This window comes from Pipistrellus kuhlii, unplaced genomic scaffold (assembly GCF_014108245.1).
Source record: "Pipistrellus kuhlii isolate mPipKuh1 unplaced genomic scaffold, mPipKuh1.p scaffold_m20_p_11, whole genome shotgun sequence".
In the NCBI taxonomy this organism is placed as follows: domain Eukaryota; kingdom Metazoa; phylum Chordata; class Mammalia; order Chiroptera; family Vespertilionidae; genus Pipistrellus; species Pipistrellus kuhlii.
The window spans coordinates 25,209,828-25,225,351 of NW_023425416.1; the positions used below are offsets into that span (position 1 = coordinate 25,209,828).

A 15,524-nucleotide genomic window follows, 5' to 3' on the forward strand; every position below is an offset into this window, starting at 1 on the left:
GCTCCCCTCTACAGAAATGTAAGCCCCCCTCTTCCGAATGGCCTTCTCTGATGACTCTGAACCTCTCAAGGCCAGGTAGCCTGGCAGGCCCCTGAACAGCCACACCCCACTACCAGCCATGTGCCAGTTACTCAGTGTTTTCAATGTCCCTTCACTGTCCCTGATGGCTGAGTGACTCTGAAAAAGTGGCTGATCAAGCCCAGTGTCTAATTTGCCTCTTAGGATCTAAAGAGGGGACCCTGGGAGGCCCAAGAGTTCACTGCACCCCTCTTCCCCCATCTAAAGCCCTAGGTGTCCAGACCACACCGACCCCAACATGCTCTTCCACCATCCAGGCTGACCTCAGCGAATCTTCTGACCGCCTGGGCAGCCACCACTCGGGCAACAGTTACAATCCCCTGGTCCTCACCCGGGGTCTCAGTGTGTGACCTTGTTGGAGCCTCTCTGGAATCCTATAGGTATGTGCTATCATTAACACTGATAGGCGAGGAACTGAGACACAAATAAGTCATGTGACCGGGTTCTGCATGAAGGGGGCCTAGCCAGGCTTTGACCCCCAGCACCTGCAGAGGCCTCAGGAGCAAAGATTCGCAATGTATGGGGTGAGATGTGCTTAGGGTGAGATTCCAAGCCTGACTTCACCTATTCCCAGCTGTGTCCCTGGGCAAGTTCCCTTTGTAATGAGTTAATTTGACTGAGGCTCGGTCTAAGATCAAAAGGGACAATGAGTGCACAGGTATCTTATAAAGTGTGGGGCCAAAGCAGTTTATTAACGTATCTGTTACAACAGTCCCACCTCCACTGATGCCATCTGCCCGGCCTGGAACATGCTGTCCACAGTCCTTACCCTGAGGGCCCTGCCCTCAGGCACTCGGGGCCTGGTATTGAGCCCCGGTTCCCTCCGAAGGACCCTTCTGCTCTGAGAGTGGAGCTTGCCACGCCAGGAGCTCCAACCTGCAGGTCTGGACAGAGGCAGCCCCATTTGGGTGAGGTTGTATGTCGGCTACCTCCACGTCTACATCCCAGAGATGTGCCTGCAGTGGGGCCACCAGTGTTGTCCAGAGCTACATCTACCAGGCAGCCGGCCAGTTAGGCAATGGAGTGGCCAATGGGCGGAGAGACCTGGGGCCCCATGGCTCAGCTGACCAGTGCACTGAATGTCCACCCTGAGGCCCTCTGTGGGCGGGACACATGCCTCTGAGATATGGCTCATCCTTGTACCTTCCTCTCTCCCCCCAAAAAAGTGTACTTTCCCTCCTCCACACCACTCCCCCACCATGGACCCCACATGGTATGGGTTAGTGGCGCCCCAGCCAAATGGGGTGATCTTCTGTTTTAATCTGTCAAAGGAAGTGCCAGCGCTGGGAGCAGGCAAGGTCTGGCACAGAGGCAAGGAGCAGGGCTGGCGCATGTGGTCTGGGGGCAGCCTGTCCAGCCTCATCCCTCAGAGCCAGTCCTCAACCCTGTGCCTGCCCGGCCACATCTCTGCGTGAGAAGGTCCCTTCCTCCAGAGGGTTAGCCAGAGGACAGCGGAGGACGAGGAGCAGGCTTCTCTGCCTCCTGCAGTGCGAGGGGGACAGCTGGATTGTTACACCTCAGAGGGATGCCGGCCGAAAATATCAGGTTCCGGGGGGGGGGGGGGGGTTGGGAGTGACATGGGATGTGACAGAGCATGACTGTCAGCAGGTGGCTGCCCTGTCTTTCAGCACCCATGCTCATTCAAGGGTCCCAGCTTCCTAGAGAAAGACATAAACTCGTTCACACTAAAAGGTGAATGATCAAATGTTCTTCCAGCATTACACTTCAGAAAAGTTTTCACAGAAAATATGTAAACAGAAATTCCCAATATAACTCTTCAGACATTACCCTCAATACAAATGCATACACTCACACAGACATGCACAAACACGCACATATAAACATACATATGCACAAGCACACATGACTCTTCATACAAACCAAACTTAGTATTTCCTGAACCCCAGACCCTCTCTCCCTACCAGGTACTTATATTCTCTACAACCATTAAAGAGTTTCCCCACTTCGTTTCCCTCATTATCTTAGATGAATCCTTCAAACGAATCCCAGCTGCCACCTCCTCCAGGAAGCTTTCCGTAGGCTCCCTCTCTCCAGGCTGCATTAGGAGTTGCTCCATGGCGTGTCCTCTGTGCATCCCTCCAGCACAGCTAGCCCCTTCCCCTCGCCCCCCTCCCCCCATCCTGAGCTGTCCTCACCTGTTTCCTGACCTGACTCTCCCCCTAACCTGTCAGCTCCTGAGGGCAGGATCTGAATCTCATTCCCCATTTCATCCCTGAGGCCCAGCACAAGGCTTGGCACAGACCAGGTTCTTGGAGAAAGTCGGCTGGATGAAAAGGTGACCGTCTGCATTGAGGAAACGTCTTTCTTTCTGAGCAATGAAGGCAGCGCCCCTGCCAGGAGCAGAGACAGCCAAGCACACGTGGAGGAGCGAAGTGTGGCACACGTGTGCACCCACACACACGGGAACCCGCGAAGACTCACGGGCTCCTCCTCTGACCCAAAGGCATTCATTTCCTGAGAATCACTCTGACTGTGGCTGGGGGGAAAGAAACAAACAAAATCAAAGGCCAGAAGAAGAGCTGGTGGCCGACACTGTGCCTCTCAGCGTGTCGCTGGTGTCCCCAGAGACACATTACCTGAGAGTGCCATAGGAAGCATGGAAGGTGGGGAGAGGTCAGTGACGCGGGGAGGGGGGGATAATGCAGCCTCGGGAAATCACGGAAGGCTTCTTGTAGGAGGCAGCATCTAAGTACTGAAGGCTGAGCATGAGTAGCCCGGGAAGGGGTGAGGAGGGTGGGAGATGAACCAGGCTGCACTGGCTCAAATTAACTAACGAACGATAACAACCATCACAGCCAATAGTTCCATCTTCTGGGCACTTTCTCTGTGCCAGGGCTGCTGGCAAGCATGTTGGCCACTTTATCTCCTGGAAACCTCACCGTTAGCACTGAGGAGAGGGGACCTAAGGTCAGTATTCTGTGCCTCGGGGGTGCCTGGAGCTTAGGTAGTACTCCCAATAAATATTTGTAGGACAAATAAAGATCAGGCACCCCTAGGAAACTGGTTCTGACATGGTCCCCACTTTACAGATGAGGAAACTGAGGTGTAGTGAAAGCTGACTGTGAAAAGGAGCTAGTCTGGTGTCGGGCCAGGACTCTCCCCACTTAGTCTCACTGATGGCGAGCTTGGCCTGTAGAGCTCTCCGCAGCCAAAGCAGCCACTCCCTCGCATGCCCGTGAAAGACCAGGTCATGGAAAATCACCCCTAGCTCTCCCCACAGGGGGCTCTGTGAGGGAGGCTAGCCAGCAGGGTGCCCATTGCCCACCCGCCCCACCCCCCCATGCTGCTGGCTCTGCAGCCTTTGTTTACATTTCTCCCTCAATCTGGAGGCTGCAGATCAAAATTATCTCTTCTCCTGTGTCAGCCCGTCCTGAGCCTCGCTCCCAGCCCCAGCACCTCCCAGTAAGCCCGAGGCAGCCACAGCTGGACTCTGATAAGGAAGGCTCTGTCCCATGGGTTTGATGTGGGGAGAGGAAGGGCTCTCTCAGCCAGCGGCCCTCCCTGCCTGGGGACTGAGGGGAAGTGGAGGGATCCCTCCCACCCAGCAGCCTCTGAGGGAGCAGAGTCTGTGGCTAGCCCCAGGCCTCCACACGGACTTCCAGGGAAGTGGGGAGACGCAGGGCCTCCTTCACTTCAGACTCATGGCCGTCCTCACTATCTCTGGGATTAAAGTACTTGCTGTGCAGCCCTAAGCCAGTCCCCGCCCCTCCCTGGGCCTCATTTCATTCATCTGTGCAGGGAGGGACTGGGGTAGAGGTTCTTGGTTGATGTGCAGGGATTTGCCCTGTGCCAGGCTCTTCTAAGCTCCCTGAGGCCAGTCCTCATTCTTATCTGCACCCCAGCACCCAGCACAATGCCTGACGGTCGGTCAGTCGGTGCTCAAGAGTGTTTGTTGACTGAATAACTTATGAATGTCTGTCTGTCTCCCTCCCTGGCCAGTGATATCTTCCTTTTCCAAGCCCTTGGGGCTCTCATGAGCCCTATCACACCTGGGAACCCATCTCCATCCCCCCTTGGTCAGCAACGTATCTCCATCTACAGCATGATCTCTCCCCATCCCTGCTGTCAGTGTGGAGCCTCAATACAAATCGCTTAGTGCACTGAAGGACCTCAGTGAACACTAGCTGGTGCCATTATTATAGTGTCCAATAAGTTCGTTCACACTAACATCATAACAGTCAATATTAAATGAACAGTTCTCTTTCCTAGAAGGGGCATCCCCAGAGAACAAATCTCTAAGCATGGTATCCCAAGTGCCCCTTGGCCTCTGCAGAAACTCGCCTGGCCCCCAGAGTGAGAAGGGGGCGGGGCGGACCTTCCAGCAGGGACGCAGGGTCCTGAGGCTAAGGTCCGTGTCTCCAGGAAGACAGAGAAGGGAGAGTCAGGGCAGGAGCCTGTGAGCCAGGAGAGCTATAATAAGGACACGTTCCTGTGCTGATGGGCCATGCACTTAGCATCCCCTGGAACGGTGATGGCAGCAGTGCCAAAGGCGGGAATGCAGGCAGAGAAGCCTGGGATGGCGTCAGGATGGGCTGAGCCATGCGAATGCTCCTTTGGAGGAAGCCAGGCTTGGCTTAGAACCAGGTGCCAACTGCAGGAATTTACAAAGAGCTAAAACATGTCCACACTATGAAACAATTACAGGCACGGTGACTGAGTGTTAGACTATGGCATAGCTAGTACCGAGCTACTATTCATACTTCAAAATCCTGATAAGGATTTCTACTCCTGGTAATACTGTAAATTTGATATTCTAAAACAAACTTCTGTTTAAAAAAAAAAAAAGTACGGGATGAAACACATCAAACAATATTTTTATACATTTTTTTAAATTGGTTTCAGAGAGGAAGGGAGAGAGAGAGATAGAAACATCAATGATGGGAGAGAATCATTGATCGGCTGCCTCCTGCACATCCCCTACTGGGGATTGAGCCTGCAACCCAGGCAGGTGCCCTGACTGGGAATCAAACCTCAACCTCCTGGTCCATAGGTCGAAGCTCAACCACTGAGCCATGCTGGCCAGGCTCAGACAATCTTCTTAAATGCAGGGCTGATCTTGCAGTAAGTAAAACAAGGACTCTCCAAAGGTCAGAGGTGAAGAGGAGATGGGCCTCCAGCTGGAGGGTCAGTGCTGCCCCAGGGCAGCTCCAGGGCATTTGCTGGCACCAGAACTCTGGAGTCTCAGGGTTTATGGGCAACAGGGCAGACAAGGCCGTGGCATATGTGCTTGGATCCCCCATCCCACTCCTCCCCCAAACACAGAGTTAGGGGAGAGGGATACAGTGAAAAGACAGACTAGGGGGGTGGAATCTGCCCCCCATCAAAGGAAGAAAAGATAACTCAACCATTTTAGACCCATAATTTAATCTTAGGCTCATATCAAATGGGGAAAAGGAAAATAAAAGAATGAAGACTCTGCTGAACTCATAGCCCTGAACTCTGAAAACATGAATTCAAACTTATATTATCTCCTCAGTCAAAAAATCCCAAGAAGTTAAAGGTGTCCCAGGCCAGCAGTGCCCTGCAACACCTGGCAGAGGCCAAAGCTAATTGTCTCTGGAGGAGCACACCATCGATCCAGGCCTGTAGGGACCCAGAGATCTATGGGAGCCAAACGGAGCTCACAATCAAAGAGGTGCAAGACACATGAGGAGCCGCAGGGGGAATCTTCAGAAACAACCAATAGTAGAATTATACCTGGACTGACTTTAGACACAGGAATAATTAAGTACAGTATATTAAATAAATACATTAAGAATAATTAGGTACAGTATATTAAATAAATACATTAAGAATAATTAGGTACAGTATATTACAATAAATAAGTAAGTTTAAAATGTTGAACAAAGTAAAATAGAGAACTGAAAATTCAAGCAAGAAACAGACCACTGGAAATGACCGGGCCGACTGAATGGATAGATGGATAGATGGATAGATGGATAGATGGATAGATGGATAGATGGATAATGGATAGACGGATAGGTGGATAGATAAAACTCCTTGAAAGAAACTCCAATCATTGAAATTGAAAGCACAGTGGAATTGGTTAAATAGAGAATTCATGCACTGCAAAACAGATCTAAAGAAGTTACTTGTAAGGCAACACAGAGATAAAGAGATAAAAATGTAAGAGACATGGATGATAGAATGAGAAGATCTAAATTATGTCTAATTGGAGATCCCAAAGATGAGATTTAGAGTCAAGCAATCTTTAAATAATGAGTAAGAATTTTTCAAAATTGGCAAAGGACATGAATCATCAGATTCAGGAATCACAAGAAATCCCAGCAGGATAAGTAAAAATGAAATCACATGTAGACACATCACAGTGAAATTGCAGAAAAACCTTTAAGAATGCCCCAGGGGAAAGACAGATTGCTTATAAAAGATCGAGCAGACCAATAACCACAAGAGCAGCCGGAGGCAGTGGACTAACATCTGCAGCATGTTGAGGGAAAATAACTACCTAAATTCTAAATTCTGCTAAACTCATTCAAATATAAGAGGACAGTTCTCGGGCTCCCGAGATGGCAGTGGCTGGCATCCCGGCACACACCCAAGTGCCCCGAGCTTGGCCCCAGTCCAGGGTCCTGGCAGTGCTCAAGGGAAGTCATTGAGGGACAGCTTGGAAAAGTGGGATGCTCAAACCAAGCAACTGCAAGATGCTGTCACAAACGTGGAGAAGCATCTAGAAGAGCTGTGCCAAAGCTTTGCTGCTTATGTGCAGGGAACTGCCAGACTGTGAGACAAAGCAGACCTCCTGGTGAACCTCTGCATGCCTGCCAGGGGTGGGAACGTCCGGCCCGAGGGCCATGTATGGCCCGTGAAATCATTAGGTCTAGCCCTGCCAAGGCATTAGGGGGAGTTAATTAAATGTTTGACCAAATATAGCAGGCTAATTTTTAAGTTGATAATTTTGTATGGCCCAAGGATGATTTTATAAATATCCAAATGGCCCTTGGCAGAAAAAAGGTCCCCCACCCCCACTGAGAGACCCTCCAACTTTAAAGCAGGGCCTGAAAAACTGTGCTGGTGAGTTTGCCAAGCTTCAGGATTATCAACAGTCAGAGGTTGAAATAGTTTTAAAAAAGCAGTAGAACCATGGAAAGCTTATGGAACCATTGTAAAAACGAAACGAGATGACATAAAAGCAATAATAACAGCAAGGAATTGAGAAGCTAAACTATTAACTCCGTGAAACCCATCTGATGGACGTGTTATTTCACAGGCAGAAATGAACTTACAGAGAGTTACAATGGATGCTACTTGAACAACTGGTCATCTGGAAGGAATGATTGACAATTTTGAAAAGCAGAAAATAAAGCGTTTAAAGACTATATTTTCAGAATTCATAACTATTCAAATGTTATTTCACAGCAAAGCTTTAGAGGGCCACACTGCTGCCTACCAAAATATACAAAAGATTGTTGAAGAAGAAGATTTTGAGGTTTTCTGAAATTCTCTCTATCCACCAGGTTGTTCATCTTGACTAGATATTGCAAGAGCAAATTCAAAGTCACCTCTTCAGAGATCACTGTCAGCTAAGTGTGTACCTGGAACAGGAAAGGTATCTACCTGCTAATTAAGAAAGAATCAGCAAGCAGAAGATGATAATGACGAGGATGAAGCCTTAGATATAAAAGACGAAGAAAATTAACTTTCTTAACTAAATTTCACATTTCCATTTTTATCTTAGATGACTTGAGATCCAGAATTACTGAATTGTAAAACTTTATACTGGCTTGGTACATTAAACCTTAAAATGAAATCCTACTGGAAATGGAAAATAATTAAAGGAAATGTACACTGACAAAAATGAAGGCCTTAAAAACATTACACATCAGTCATTTCAACATCCTGTCTAGCAGCATGTGGTCATTTTATACAGGCTCAGTGGGTCGATCTAAAAACCAGGAGGTCAGGGTTGGATTCCCAGTCAGGGTACATGTCCAGGTTGTGGGCTCGACCCCCCCGTAGGGGCCAGGCAGGAGGCAGCCAATCAATGTTTCTCTCTCATCATTGATGTTTCTATATCTCGCTCCCTATCCCTTCCTTTCTGAAATCAATTAAAAATATATATTTTAAAGTATTTCATATTAATTAATGCACTTTACCTAGTTGGAGTTGTAACTGTAAGTAGATGACCAAGAAATAAAATATTTAACAATTCCACTTGCTTAAAAAAAAAAGGGTCCTAAAGAGTCATTCTGATTAAATACAAACCCTATTCCTTTAGCCTTCATCAAAAAAGACGTTTCTTTTCCTTCCCTTTTCTTTTACTTTTATTACAACTCGAAGTTTCATCAGTTAATACATAATTTTACTTTTCAACAAGAGCGTAATCACTCTTTAATTAAAGGTAATGAAAACCCGGGACATAAGTGTTTTACAGCTCTACTTAAAACATAAATTTCAGCTTTAGAAAGAAAGCCACATTCAGCCTGATTCTAATTTTAAAACAAAACTGCTGTCAGGCTAAAGCTGTACATGGTGCTATGACTTTTGAAAAGCTAATTTGGTGGAATGTCGCCTAAGAAAACATCATGAAAAACCATAAATCATGAAAAATTCTATGAAAATTTCACCAAATTACCATCTAATAAATAAGAGCGTATACAGTCACTCTTATTCCTGAAGACGTAAAACAATTGAAAGAGACTTGCATTATGTCTGGTGCTTTTGTTCCCTTGCAGGGGGAACTGTACTTTGTTATTTCATGGATCCTAGTCAGGCATATAAATATTATGAAATTTATAAAATTATTTGGGAAAGCTACAAAAAGCAATGACTCATAACAGAAAAATAAAGACTTCCAAGGAGGGAAAAAGAGTAAGAGGACAATACTGTCGATGGATGAGTGGATAAAAAAGATGTGGGATATATACACACAATGAAATATTCAGCCTTAAAAAGGAAGGAACTCCTGACATTTGCAAAAATGTGGATAAGCCTAGAGGACATTATGCTATGTGGAATAGCCATATGCAGAGAGACAAGTGCTGCATGATCTCCCTTATATGTGGAATCTAAAATAAACTCAGAGAGCTGGAACTGGTTTGGCTCAATGGATAGAGCGTCGGCTTGGGGACTGAAAGGTCCCGGGTTTGATTCCGGTCAAGGGCACGTACCTTGGTTGCGGGCATATCCCCAGTAGGGGGTGTACAAGAGGCAGCTGATCGATGACTCTATCTCATCGATGTTCCTAACTCTCTATCTCTCTCCCTTCTCTGTACAAAATCAATAAAATATATTTTTTTAAAAATTAAAATAAAATAAAATAAGCTCAGAGAAACATAGAGTAGAACTGTGGTTACCAGGGGCTGAGAGGAGGAGAGAAGTGGGGAAATGTTGGTCAAGGGGTACAAAGTTCCAGTTATGCAAGATAAGTTCTGAAGAGTTCATGTACAACAGTGTGACCAAAGTTAACAGTACTGTATTGCATACCTGAAATTTGCTATGAGTTATCATCATGCAAAGAATACATATACAAATAGTAACTATTGAGGTAATGGATATGTTCATTGGTTTGATCATGGTGATCATCTCACAATGTATACATATATCAAATCATCAAGTGATGCATCTTAAATATATATACAATTTTAATTGTCAAGTAGACCTCAATAAAACTAGAAATAAGAGGACAATAGCCTTTCAGACAGTGAACTGAGTTTATTACCACATACTTTCACTAAAGGACCAAACGAAGAAAAATGGTTTCAGAAAGATCTTGGACAAGATGGAATTGAGATTTTAAAAAATAGTAAATATGTGTACAAAGCTAAACAAGCATCGGTTCTATTAAATGATAATAATGGCTCAGATTGGGACAAAAGATCGTTTGAAACTGAATTAGTGGGCAATGATAATAGTAGGACATGGAAGATGAGGGAAGGGTGATTATCTTTAAGCATTAAAGGTCTCTGCTGAAGTTTGTAAGAGTAACCACTAAAATGAAAGCTAAACTTTCCAACTCAACAGAGGAAGAAATGGAATTTTTTCAAAAGTCTTGAAGTGAAACAAGACACGATAGTTCCTGAGCTTGAGGATCTCAGAGTCTCCTCAAGGGGACTCTGAATGCAGGGAACAAGCAAATAAAGATATAATTCTACTGACAACGTATTTTTTTTTCTTATTTATCGATTTCAGAGAGGAAGGAAGACTAAGAGAGCAATAGAAACATCAATGATAAGAGAAACATTGATCAGCTACTTCCTACACGCCCCCTTCTGGGGATCAAGCCTTCAATCCGGGCATGTGCCCTTGACCAGAATCAAACCTGGGACCCTTCTGTCTGCAGGCCGACACTCTTATCCACTGAGTCAAACTGGCTAGGGCTACTGTTAATGTTTTAAATGCACGATAAGGTCAAGTACTGATGAGAACACAGGGACATGGGTTACAATAGTCACAGCTCATATGAGTGTAAATTGGTTCAATTGCTCCAAAGGGCCACTTGCCATTGGCTCCCCTGGTATGCCCCTCTCACTGCCAGGCCCTTAGAGCCGTTCACCCATGCGCAGGGGTGTGCAAAGGAGGTACACATGGGCATACTACTGCAGTATTGTGTGGAGACAAGCCCCAGATCCTACCTAAATACCCATTAATAAAAGAATGGGCAAAAGTGCCATTTAGCCATGACATAGAATATTTATCCTCAGTAAAAGGGAGACAAGGTATATGTACTATGTTCTATTATCAAATACCTAATATCAAATATTCACCCTACATACATACACACACACACACACACACACACACACACACACACACACACACACCAGCACCAGCACCACCACTATCACCTCCCAGGCAGGGCTCGTCAAGCCCAGAAGAGGGTCCTGGCATCTCTTAGATGCATAATAAGTGTGTGGTGCACTGAGCTGAGCTAGGCCAAGTGCACAGAGAGGGGTCAGGAGAAACAGAGAGATTAGGAGCCAGGAGAAGCTTCTAGCAGAAAGAGGACAAGAGGGGAAGGAAGTCCCTGGCTGACACGATGGGGATGCTTTGTCCACAGGCAAAGGGCAGACGCAGAGGAGACACCCACGGACCCAAGCACAGCGTCTGCAAAGGTGCTCACGCTCCGCCCAGGCCCACGTCCAAGGGAATTTTGGCCTTTGGAACCAGACCCACCTGAGGGTAGGAAGAGAAGGCTGGAAAAGGCCCAGGCAGCAAGCCCCCGCCCTTGCTCCTTCCCACACTATCAGCTCTTGTCTTCCTGTTTGACCAAACTTGTCAAGTGTGTTTTTGAAAGCTCCTATCTTTGGGGAGAGTTATGGGGGAGGGAGGAGTCCAGATCTCTCAGGGGCCACGGTGACCAGCCGGCCCGCACCTCTGCCTTGAACTCCCGGAGGGGGGAGGCCTGCAGCTCTTGGGCCACAGAGCTCACTTCCTGCCAGGCTTCTCTCCCATGGGAGGCCTGAGAGTTATATAAATCTTAGGGGGAGGGGTAAGGGTGTCTGTCTGTATGTGTGTCTGTCTGCCTGTCTGTGCGCACATGCCTGTGTATGTGCATGCTCCACTTCGACTCCTACCTGACCACATAGGAAACTGTCTCCCACTGTGTAGGAATTAGCAGGAAAGGATCTAGGGGTGTTATTATGCTTATGATCAAGGCTGTAACACTTTCCTGGATACTGGAGATCAAGCAGCTTCTTTCCACGTCCGGGTCCTGCCTGCCTCTCCTGCCTCTTCAATCACCATTCTGTGCTTTATGTGGAATATTAGTACCTCCTACACACGACAGGCTGCTTCTCGCGCCATGCCTTCACTCCGTGCTGCTCCTGGGACCCCTCTCCTCTCCTCCCTGGCTAACACTTTTCTGACTTTCGGATTTGGCTGGGGCGGTACTGTCTCCAAGAAGTCGTCCCTGTCACCCTTCCATCCCTAGCTGGGCTAGGTGTCTCTCTTTGGGACTGTCATCGTGTTCCGGGCTTATGTCTATTGTGAAACATACATGCAATAGCAAAACCAACATTAAAGCAGTGCTTCCTATGTTCCAGGAGTTGTACTGAGCAGTTAACATGTATTAATGCATTTAATCTTCATAATGTCCCTATGATATGGGATAGTCTCTAGCTCCTGGAAGTCATTCTCCCTCCTTTTTTTTTCTTTCTTTTTTTTTTCTTTTTCTAACTTAGCTCTAATTCTGTTTGGAGTAGCAATGTGTCCAGCTTAATAATGATATCTTATTCCTAATCTTGCAATTACATTCTGACCAATAGGATGTAGGTAGAAGCTGTTAGGGGAGAGTTATGGGGAAACTCTTCACAGGGTGACTGATGCAACCGGGAAGCACACATGGCCCTTCCCCTTTCATCCTCCTCCCAGCCTGGGATGGTAGCATGATGGCTGGAGCCACAGCAGTCATCTCGTAACCACAAGGCGATCTTGAAAAAGAAGGCCAAAAACGATGGAATAGGAAAACAGAAGTAAGTTCTGCATTTGCTGTGGCCAAGTAAACGCCTATAGGGCCAAACCTCCCAGTGATAGTAACTAGTAACTCTGGACAAAATTAGAAATACAATTATCTAAAGTCACTGGAGAATGAACAAAGGCAGTTCCTGAGTGGGAGTTGCTATTTGGAATAAGGGAATGGGGAACAGGCTCCCATTGGTATGGCTTTTACTTGAACACAGTCCCCAGTCAGCTGAAGCAGACTGTGAGCGGAGAGCACCGAGTGGGGAACTAAAGCTCTTTCAAAAACCCTCAGTTTTTCTGGGTTAAACAGCCAAAGGAGAAAGCTTGGGGACACCTTAACTGCTGGAAAGTGAAAGGGTAGTTCTAGAAAGGAGAGAGCCCAAGAAAAGGAGCCCTGAATTCTACGCATAAACTGCCAACCCTTCAGTGAGTGCTGAACCCAGCCTCACGGAGCAGGCTCAAAGCCGCCTGGGGGTGAGGGGACTCAGGGAGATCTGCATTGTTGCCTCAGAAACAGAGTTTGCCGTTTGAGTCCAATCAAATTAATTACCAGCTACAACAAAAAACCAACACTCTCCATAAGACTACAACAAAGCCCGGTGCCTCCACAATATTACACTCACAATGTCCAGGATACAATAAAAACAGATTAGTCAACATACATGAAGAACAGGAATACATGGCCGATGTACATGAGACAAGACTCAGATGGCGGAATTAGCAGACAAAGATTTGAAGGGCGTTATTACACTGACGATCAAGGCTATAGCTGAAACCGGTTTGGCTCAGTGGATAGAGCATCGGCCTGCGAACTGAAAGGTCCTGGGTTCGATTCCAGACAAGGGCATGTACCTTGGTTGCAGGCACACCCCATAGGGGGTGTGCAAGAGGCAGCTAATCGATGATTCTTTCTCAAGGTTTCTAGCTCTCTATCCCTCTCCCTTCCTCTCTGTAAAAAATCAATTGATATATATATATATATATATATATATATATATATATATATATATATTATTTTTTTTTTTTTAAAGGCTGTGAAGAAAGCACAGCAGTAATGAGTAAAAGTGGGAACACATTTGTGCCACTGCCTTTGGGTGACTGCACCCAGAGAAGATGGGATCCAATCAGAGTTGAAATTTAGAGAGAAAAAGACAGAAGAAAGGAGGGAAATAAAGAGAAGAGAAAGGAAAAAAGAGGGCCAGGCAAAGAGGGAGAAAAAGTACCAAACAGCAAGGGTCCCAATGGTTACAGAACAGCGTAACTGAGAGGGGACCGCCGGCCCCTGCGCCCTGACCACTGTGACCCGACAGCCGCCCTTCTCCATGGGCCTTGGTCCTCAAGCTGCCCCTTCAGGAGCACTGCTCACCTGTGACCCTCCAACTCCAGCTTCCTCTGAACCTGCTGCATCCTGGCAGGGACATTCCAATACTCGTGCAGCGTGCAGGGAGAGTGAACGGAAACAAGCATGGACCCTACTACGCAGTAGGCGAGTTACCGGATAGGACACGTCCTGAACAACTGCAAAGCCCCTCCGATCCCCGCTCGCAGCTCCCATCCACGCGGTGAGCACCACCATCAAGCCACGTGGACTTGCCCCCAGTTGCCCCCAGGAGGGCTCCATCTAGACAGCCAGGCCACCGCCAGCACTGCCCAATCACAGCTTCATGCTGAGGTGCAACAGGGCTGTGTTTGTATAAAGAAGGGTCTTAGAAGGACTCTGGGTATATACTCAGACTAACAAAGAAGTTCAAGGTTTGGTTTCTGCCAGCACAACACCCAAGTCGTAGCCCTTTGTTCACTGTCAGCAACAAACAGAACAAACATAAGCATCAGCACCTCAGCCACATTCCCCCCCTTGCCCGGGCACCTTCACAGCTGACTTCTGCCCCTCCTGATGGTTCTATGGCACTGTCAGCACAGTCTTCTCTCACTTTACGCAGGTGAAAACAGGCCATCAGAACATACAAGGTGGATTTCATTTCGTACAGTGATGTGCAAAAAAGAGCAGAAGTAGGTCCAGAGCTGTGCCCCAGCCAGCCCTGTCACACTAACCCAGTGGTCAGCAAACCGCGGCTCTTGAAACACATGTGGCTCTTTGGCCCCTTGAGTGTGGCTCTTCCACAAAATACCACGTGTAGCCTCGGACATACGGTGCGATTGAAACTTTGTGGCCCATGCACAGAAGTCAGTTTTCAGCTCTCAAAAGAAATTTCAGTCGTTGTACTGTTGTTATTTGACTCTGTTGACTAAGGAGTTTGCCGACCACTGCACTAACCAGAGAGGCAGGTGCCTTCCCCACATCCCATTGTGTTACCCCACCTTACTACTGCTTGTGATGCAGGCATGCTCCTCTCCCCCCAGCTGTGAGCTCTTAGTGGGTAAGAACTGTGTCCCTTCACGGCTGTCTCCAGCAGCCGGCACAGAGCAGACGGAGACTTGGGGGTACAATGTAAGGCTTATGCCAGCCTTGGGAAGCAAAGACTGAGCTGCAGGGACCAGCAGACACTCTCCAGCGGTCACCCCTTCTCTCCCGGCCAGCCTGTGACAGCAGCCACCCCAGCGCTGGAGACCACCAGCATAACCACAACGCATGTCATCTTTAGGCAAAGGAAATTGAAACCAATGAACTCAGTTGGCCACTTTTTTTTTTTTTTTTAACATTCCTCTAAAAACAGTTAGGCAAAGCAGTCGGTTCGGAACCTGGGGAGCTGGAATGCATTTAGGGGGCTGAGGTTGTCCAACCGGAACCTGCACATTCACAGGCCCCACCTCCTGTCCCGGGCCCTGACACGCTGATTGAGCCCGGACAGGAAGAGTAGCTGGCGGGTGATTGCAGACTATCCAGTGTCAGCTCATTGTTCCGGGAGGAAGCTGTCAGGAACAGACCTCCCGGGAGTGCCTGGGGCTTCTGGATCTTATTTTTCCCTGTGTAGGTGGGAGGTTGTTGGGGGGCAGGGGGGTGTAGGGGAGGGAGCCATCATCCTTCCCCCACCCAATCGGACACT

At 47.5% G+C, this 15,524-nt stretch overlaps 1 pseudogene; it reads left to right on the forward strand.

The window, feature by feature from the left end:
- The first annotated feature begins 1,277 nt into the window (after positions 1–1,277).
- On the forward strand, positions 1,278–7,756 carry LOC118715745 (annotated as a pseudogene).
- The last annotated feature ends 7,768 nt before the right edge of the window (positions 7,757–15,524 follow it).